Source organism: Littorina saxatilis, linkage group LG9 (genome assembly GCF_037325665.1).
Source record: "Littorina saxatilis isolate snail1 linkage group LG9, US_GU_Lsax_2.0, whole genome shotgun sequence".
NCBI lineage: Eukaryota > Metazoa > Mollusca > Gastropoda > Littorinimorpha > Littorinidae > Littorina > Littorina saxatilis.
The window spans coordinates 32,587,326-32,595,398 of NC_090253.1; positions in this window are offsets into that span (position 1 = coordinate 32,587,326).

Below are 8,073 nucleotides of genomic sequence, written 5' to 3' on the forward strand. Positions count from 1 at the left end.
GTCGCTGGTGCTTGAAATCTTTGTGACTGACTCACAGACTAACATCAGCGCCGAGTGTAAGAAGGTACCCAGAGCTGTGGGCGGAGCTCAAACGCGACACCTCAATGGGACATTCAGGGAAACAAATGGGAGAAATATCGATACATACAGTCTCCATTACAAACTCTTGCCGTTTTCTTCTGCGTGGCACCTTGGCTTCATTAATGGAGTCAGTGAGCCGCGACCGAATTAATCAGGGTCGGGAGGAGGGTTCAGGGGGGGGGGGGGGGGGGGAGCATTGGGGGGGTTTGGAGGGAGCGGAGATTTTGTTCTTTTCTTCTCGTGGTTTATTAATTCCCGGTTTACGAACCCCATGCAGTGCGTGTAAAGACTTAGACGGCTACTGAATCCCCCGTTCCTTTTCCTCCCACGAGTCTGCCGTATGACGTCTACATTGGTATGTTTGGTCGTTGCTGTGTTCAAATCAGTCAAAGGAGATGTGTGGTTGAAGAAATACTTGGTGATTTATGTGGTTAAAAGAGAGAGAGAGTTAACAAAATGAAGTCAAACATAAATCAACGCCCTGAGCCATGACGCAGTGCAAGCCGCTGACGCTAACAGTACATGTCAATATCTGAGTCTAAAAATCATTTTCTGTGATCAGTTATGTGAAGATAAACGTTTGTTTATTTACAATGTGAATATGGTTTTGTTTTTCTCTGTGACGCATAAGCGCACGCGGGCAACTCAGTGACGCTCTACTGACAACTGACAAGTGTGTGTTGTTCGCGAGTGTGTGTGTCAGTGTGTCTGGGTGACGTTTCCGCCCACTAGGATGAAATACAAACCTGAAGTGGAAACCAGCTTCCGCAAAAACACAACAGCTCGAAATACAAGATAACATCGGCAAGATGCAAAAAACACTGAAGGCCACTTTAAGCCCACTGGAAATGACAGTACTGCACAGTCCTGTTAGGACTTGCGACAACCTAGAAACCATTTCGGGCAGCCGCGACTGTGAATGAGGCCGCCATGTGTGTAAAATGGGACGTGACGAAGTTTAGGGAGACTCCTCTGTGAGCACAACAATGATGTGAGCCGTACACACATGTCTCGCTCACTTGTTTGGATTATTGTTTCGTCGACTGACAAATGGAGTACCGTTCCTGCCTGGATGTGCAGTCTCAGCCATGAATGAATACAGCAGCAAGAGCATAAGCGCTCTGCGCGAACTCGTGAGTATTGTTTTGGTGACAACTTCATAGTTTGTATTGTCTCTTCTTCGCGCCACTGAATTTGTCGTCTGCTCTATTTGTTGGGTGGCAAAAAAAAAAAAAAAAAAAAATCCATCAGTGCTTCAACCTCCTGATTGATGATCGTTGGACTCATTAGTGTGGCATCATAGTTTCGGCTATCATGTCTGTCAGTTTGACCGTGTGTCAAGTTCACGTGCTTTTTTGGCGTCCAGTTGTGTCCCTGAAACAATCGCGGCAAGCAGGCGAAACAAAACTTCAGTATGATGAAGAAAAATACAACAACTGTGCTTCATTTGCAGTGTAAAGTGCCCTGGCGTTTTTCAACGTGTTCGCACGTGCGTTTGTGAAGTTTATCCGAGAGTCAAGGCAACTCTCTCTCTGTCACGTCTGTCTGTCGATCTGTCTGTCTGTCTCTCTCTCAGAGTCTGTCTGTCGGTCTGTCTCTCTCACTCTGTCTGTCTGTCTCTATCTCTCTCTATCTCTCTCTCTCTCTTCGGACTCTGCTCATTGTTCCATCACTCCTCATCCCAATCAGTGTAAATGCGGCGTGCAAGTATGCATTTGCATGTTTCAGTTTGTACGTGCATTTCTGAATCGAGTAACTGTAGATCACGTTCGCACGTGCGTGTGCGATTGAGCGCGTGTGTATACGTTAAGGGCTATAAGTGTCTGTAGGTGCGTAATCCGGGCTCTCGCGCACGTGCGAATCAGTGTAGTGATACGTCACGTGTGTGTGTGTGTGAGTGTGTGTGTCAGTTTGAGAGAGAGAGAGGGAGTGTGTGTGTGTGTGTGTCAGTGTGCGTGTGTTTGTGTGTTTGTGTGTGTGTGTGTACGTACGTACGTACGTGAGTGTGTGTGTCACAGTGTACTGTCAAGTGCTTATTTATTTACACGTTTAAGGACGCCGGCCGGTATGCGGCGTGCGAGTCAGTACGCGGTGCCACCTGAGCGTAGAACTCCTGTTATATATATGGTTACTGGCGTTGTGTGAAAATCGGTGAACAGTTGTAATTTTTTCGTCAAAAGTTTACCGGTTGTTTACTGACTCGTTCTCAAGTCGTCACTGTCAGTCTCTGTTAGTGTGTCTTTCACTTTAAGAGCATTATGCAGGTGGGTTTACGAGCCACTCGTGAAAAGCCGGTTTATGCGGCGACTGGGTCATATACATACACAGACTCACACTAGCTCTTATTGTAAGGTTGACATACAGACTAGATTGTTGCGTTCTGTCATAAGCCTTTTCAAGTGCCCCCTCCCCTTGTTTGGCTATGATTATTGATTCCCACTGACTGATCAGTCATGTCATGTTCCCGCTGGACCGGCGGTTCAGGTGCCAGTAAATACAAGGGGGTTGCACTGCGCAGTAATTGTGTGGTGTCAACTAACCGCCGGACAGTCCGGTGTGTGAGCAGTGGTGCTGTGTGGTGTTTGACATGTCCGACAGACCAGTGTCGTGTTTGATGTGACACTACACCTTGCGTCACCGACTCGCTGGCCTCACAACACCGTGTCAGTCCTACTCCAAGCTGGCCTTGTCTCGTTATCTCTAGCTCTTTCCTGTTGATCTCGGGGAATGACTTGGCACAGACAGAATGGGCCACCTGTGACCTTACAGTACCTGTATACAGTGCAACCCCTCTTTTAACACCTCACACAGTCTGACAAAGTCAGGTCTTAAACAGGAGGGAGTCTTCAAATTAGGCTACATTTACAAAGGTTATGAACAGAAAATCTGAAAAAGCAAAGTCTTAAAAATGGGGAGGTCTTTCCCCCGAAAGCGGCGTATGGCTGCCTGAATGGTGGGGTAAAAACGGTCATACACGTAAAAACCCACTCGTGCAAATTTGTGAGTGAACGTGGGAGTTTCAGCCCATGAGCGAAGAAGAAGAAGAAGGGGAGGTCTTAAATGATGGGGTCTTAACATGGAGGTTCCTCTGTATTAGGACAAGCGTTTTTGGCTGGCTGTATGTTATGTGTACTGGCTGGGATATAGTCCGCTTGATTACGTTTGAATTCTCGAATTGAATATTCTTGTACAGTCTCTTATACAGGTCTACTCAGTGAGTGTAAAGAATTCTTTCTCTAGCTGAAAACGACAGAAAGCAGCCACAAGAGGTGTTCACAGAAGCTATGTTTAAAAATATGTAATTGAATATGTGTCCTGCAGTGACGTTATTAAGGTACATTCAGTGAATGCACATATAATTCTTTCTGTACAAAAAAAAAAAAACGCTTTCAAAAGGGTGTACACAGAAGCTGTAGGAAATCAAACAAGTGCATGTTATTGTTTGCCAAAAGAGAGGAGATACAACGGTTGCAAAGGGTATGAGGAATTTTATAACCCATTTGTATAGGGTTGAAAGGGGCAGGTAATTGATCAGAGCTGTAAGTATTGGTAATCTGATAACCCGAATCAACGATCAGGCTCTGTGACGGCCGCTGCAAAGCTTGTGGAATTCCTTTTTGTTAACTCAACGTTTAGTTTTACAAGCTCACAGCATTTTTACACTCCCGTATAATAAGGGGGGGGGGGGGGAATTTCACTACGTCTGTCTGTTTGTTTGTCTGTCTGTTTGTCTCTGATCTCTGGTTTCTTTAATCTGTTTTGCCTGAAGGGGTTTAAAATGAATTAAGAGATGATAACATTCATCGTTATACACTTCCAGCCTTCAATGTTTACCACGCGGTCTTTCATTACCCGCCCTTCTTGCAGTGGTATTTTGCTTTGGAAAGATACAATGTTTTCCTTTACAACTGCAGAGGCATTTTGTTGTAGAGTTGCGTTTGTCTGCGTTCTTTTATAACCGCTGAAGTGAATGGCTGTAAGTTGAAGGATTTATCGCAGATTGTCTTTTAGAGCATTTTTCTCGTCAAGGGAATGTTGCATTGTTTCACTGTGGCGTCCACTCTGCATATATATAGGGTTCGCCAGGTGTTCCTGCAGAATTAGGGATATTGCAGTGTGTGTGTCACTGTGTGTGTGTGTGTGTGTGTGAGTGTGTGTGTTTGTCTGTGTGTGTGTGTGTGTGTGTGTGTGTGTGAGATAGTGAGAGAGAGAGAGAGAGAGAAAGAAAGAGAGAGAGAGAGAGAGAGAGAGAGAGAGAGAGAGAGAGAGAGAGAGAGAGAGAGAGAGAGAGAGAGAGAGAGAGAGAGAGAACTGGCACAGCCTACTTAATTACATGCAACGCAAGATTCTGCTATTGACAAAATGGACTTATTCTTTTCACTTCATTGTTTTTTTCAAATTGTGATCATAAATACCAACGGAACTTGAAACAATGAGCGGGAAGATGCATGGCTGTTAAGACTGAAATTACCATCATCATAGCCGGTCAGCAGAAGGCAAAAACAATAGCTGTGTAACGCGCCATGTATTTGTACACCTCTTAGTGGTTATTGATTCGGTGTAATGGATTTAGCGCCCTCCCTCCGTCCTTTTGGTCCCCTCGCTCTATTTGTCTTCACCGGCAAGCCGAGGCTGGAAGTAGTTATGCGTTGATCAGTCCCTTGCTACCTGTGTAGTTTGACGTTTGTGATGCCGACACTGAGATAAGCGAAGACGGGAATAGAACGTGATCGCTGTCTATGGATCATGGATCAATGTTCTGTCTGTTTGTTCGGATTATCGATTCGTAGAAACAAAAGAGCGAAAGAGACATTCCGCGCCAACTGATCTTTTACATCAACCTCTTCCCCTGTCACATCAATCGGTTTTGCACTGCATGAAATGAAAGTATATATTTATTATATGTGTCAAGTTACACAGCAGTAACCAATTCAAAACTAATAGCAAGATTGAAGAAGTATGAGAGAGAGAGAGAGAGAGAGAGAGAGAGAGAGAGAGAGAGAGAGAGAGAGAATGAGAGAGAGAGAGATAATGAGAGAGAGAATGAGAGAGAGAGAGAGAATGAGAGAGAGAGAGGAGAGAGAGAGAGAGAGAGAGAGAGAGAGAGAGAGAGAGAGAGAGAGAGAGAGAGAGAGAGAGCACAGGAATCCGGGGAAATGAAATGGCGGACAGAGCAGCAAAAGCAGCGGCTATGTCAACCATGCCAGTGACAGACATTCGGCTCTCCTGCCAGGAAGCCAAACTGCTGCTAGCCAAGCTAAAAAGAGAGGAAAGAGAGCAGACACTGTCACAAACATGTGAAGAGAGAGGATGGATACACCTCCCCTACAATAGGAAAGGGCACTACCTCCCACTCCCCCCGAGACCCATGAGCCTGTTGCGTCGCTTGCGCACGGTCAGCAGCCGCATATATTGCTATTTCATATGTTACGTGGATTTCCATTGGTCAATTGGGCAAAACTGAGCTCAGTGCAAAAGTGATATCGACGACATTTCCGTCGATATCAGATTTGATATCGACGACCTCTTTATTGCTTCCCCACTTCAAAAACAAAAACACCTACATTTAAAAACAAACAAATATTATATGAAACTGTAATGATCCCAGAATTCAGTTGAGCAAGTGACTAAAGACTTTTTGAAAGAAAAGACATTTTGAAATACTGAAAAGTACAAGAAAAGAGTGAACAAAAAGAAATAATAATCAGAGGGAGGGATATGGAACAGCCAAAACTGAGACAAATACTTTTGTAATTTCTTTACAGTAAATACAAAATGTCCAGAGAATTAGCAATATATCTAACATTGACTGACTGTGTGATGATATCTTCTGCTTTTGGTCTATTTCGACAGTGATATGAAAATCTCGACCTCCGGTCTCGATTTTGATATCACTGTCTCAACAGACCATAGCAGAAGATAGCATCACACAGTCCGTCAATATTGGGTACTACTGGGACAAGGTAGTCTGTCAGTGGGGCAAGACTGGACACCTCACACACGTGTTTGAAGGTTGTGACACTCTCAAGGAAGTCTCATCCGCTACAGAAGGGAGAATGCCCTCAGTCTGGGAGACTTTCTCCGCCCACACCCATCACTCGGAGAGAAACCGATGATGGTCTTGGTCACCAATCTGTTCACCTCAACTGTTGCGAGCTGGTTCTAGTGTGCTTGCAGCAGACCCAGCACAGCACAGATCCACTTCTGGAATCTTAAGCTAAATGTGTCCCAAGACACACATTTTGTAGTCCTGGCATCCTGAAAGGCAGAGGCCCCAACGTACAGGTTTGCTTCCATACCAAAAACGCCTCCAGACACGGGAACTTGGGAGCAGAGGCAACAGCTCCGCTTGAACCTCAGAAACCAAATGTGCCTCCAGACACACAGATCCCTTAGACGGCCGAGGCTGTGGCCTCTAAGGTTCTGTTGTACCAAACCGCCTCCTGACTCTGCATCAGATTGCTTGCGCTGGCATCTGCTTACATAGACCCACATTAAGTCACCACCGAGTGGTAGACACAGACGACATTTGGTAGCACTGACTGCCAGCTTCACGGTAATGCGTACCCCTAGCGCGGCTCTGCTTGGGTGGGAATGTTCTGAGCAAAACACTATGTGTTACTCCATACCCCCCGCCCTCCATGGAACTTCTTGACCCCAACAAATTGGCCGTGGGAAGTTTGCCCAGTCGGTAGAGGCGCTGGCTTTAAAACCGGTTGTTACTATCAGCGTGGGTTCAATCCCCAAGTTTGGCGCGGGATGTGTGTCCCAGAGTCAACTTTGTGCAGAATCTCCTCGGTGTCCGAACACCCCCGTGTGCACGCATGCGCACGATAAAGATCCCAGGGTCACAGCGAAAGCCTCAGGCCTTGGAAACACGAATACATGCTTGCAAAAATATGAAGCCCGGATGTCCGTTCGGCCAACAGCCAATAAAGTAACCATTTTAGCACTGACCCAAGACGACCCAACCCTGTCCCTAGCCCATTTCAGGTCTCCTCTAGCAGCCGGCAGCCAGCTGTCTACATATCCCCCCCCCCCCCCCCGCATTTTTATTTTTTATCTTCACACAAAGCCGGGTTTTCCCGTACTGTAACATGCCCCAAATGGCTTTGCCGTGAGGGCGTAAAACTTACATTTTCTCTCTTCCCCCCACTCATGCACTGTATCCTTGCTTGGAAACAGGAACACTTCCTTGTCTGACATGGTTTTAGTCGAGAGGAATTACATTTCATTTGTGTGTGGGCGCAGTGGCGTGGTGGTAAGACGTCTGCCTCCTAATCGGAAGGTCGTGTGTTCGAGTCCCAGGCGGCGGGTTAAAAGTGGAGATTTTTCCGATCTCCCAGGTCAACTTATGTGCAAACCTGGTTGTGACTTAACCCCCTTCGTGTGTACACGCAAGCACAAGACCAAGTGCGCACGGAAAAGATCCTGTAATCCATGTCAGAGTTCGGTGGGTTATAGAAACACGAAAATACCCAGCATGAGAGATGTTCAACGTGCGGGCTACTTCACCTGCCTTGACCTCTCACCAATTCATTGTAAAGCGCTTAGAGAACGTCAAGCGCTCTATAAATCTCCCATATTATTATTATTATTTTGATGAAAGGTAAAGAGAAGCAAACGACTGAGTGAGAGAGAGAGTGAGCGACAGAGTAACAGAGAGAGAGCGACTGAGTGAGAGAGAGAGAGAGAGAGAGAGAGAGAGAGAGAGAGAGAGAGAGACTTGTCAGTAGTGTTACAGAGAGAGAGAGAGAGAGAGAGAGAGAGAGAGGGAGAGAGGGAGAGAGAGACTTGTCAGTTGTGTTACAGAGAGAGAGAGAGAGAGAGAGAGAGAGAGAGAGAGAGAGAGAGAGAGAGAGAGAGAGAGAGAGAGAGAGAGAGAGAGAGAGAGAAGTCTGAAGTCTGAAGTCTGAATGTTTTAATGAGTAGGCCTTGGGCCCTTTTCATGGAGATGAGCACATCTCAAGCACCAGCATACAAATGCACATA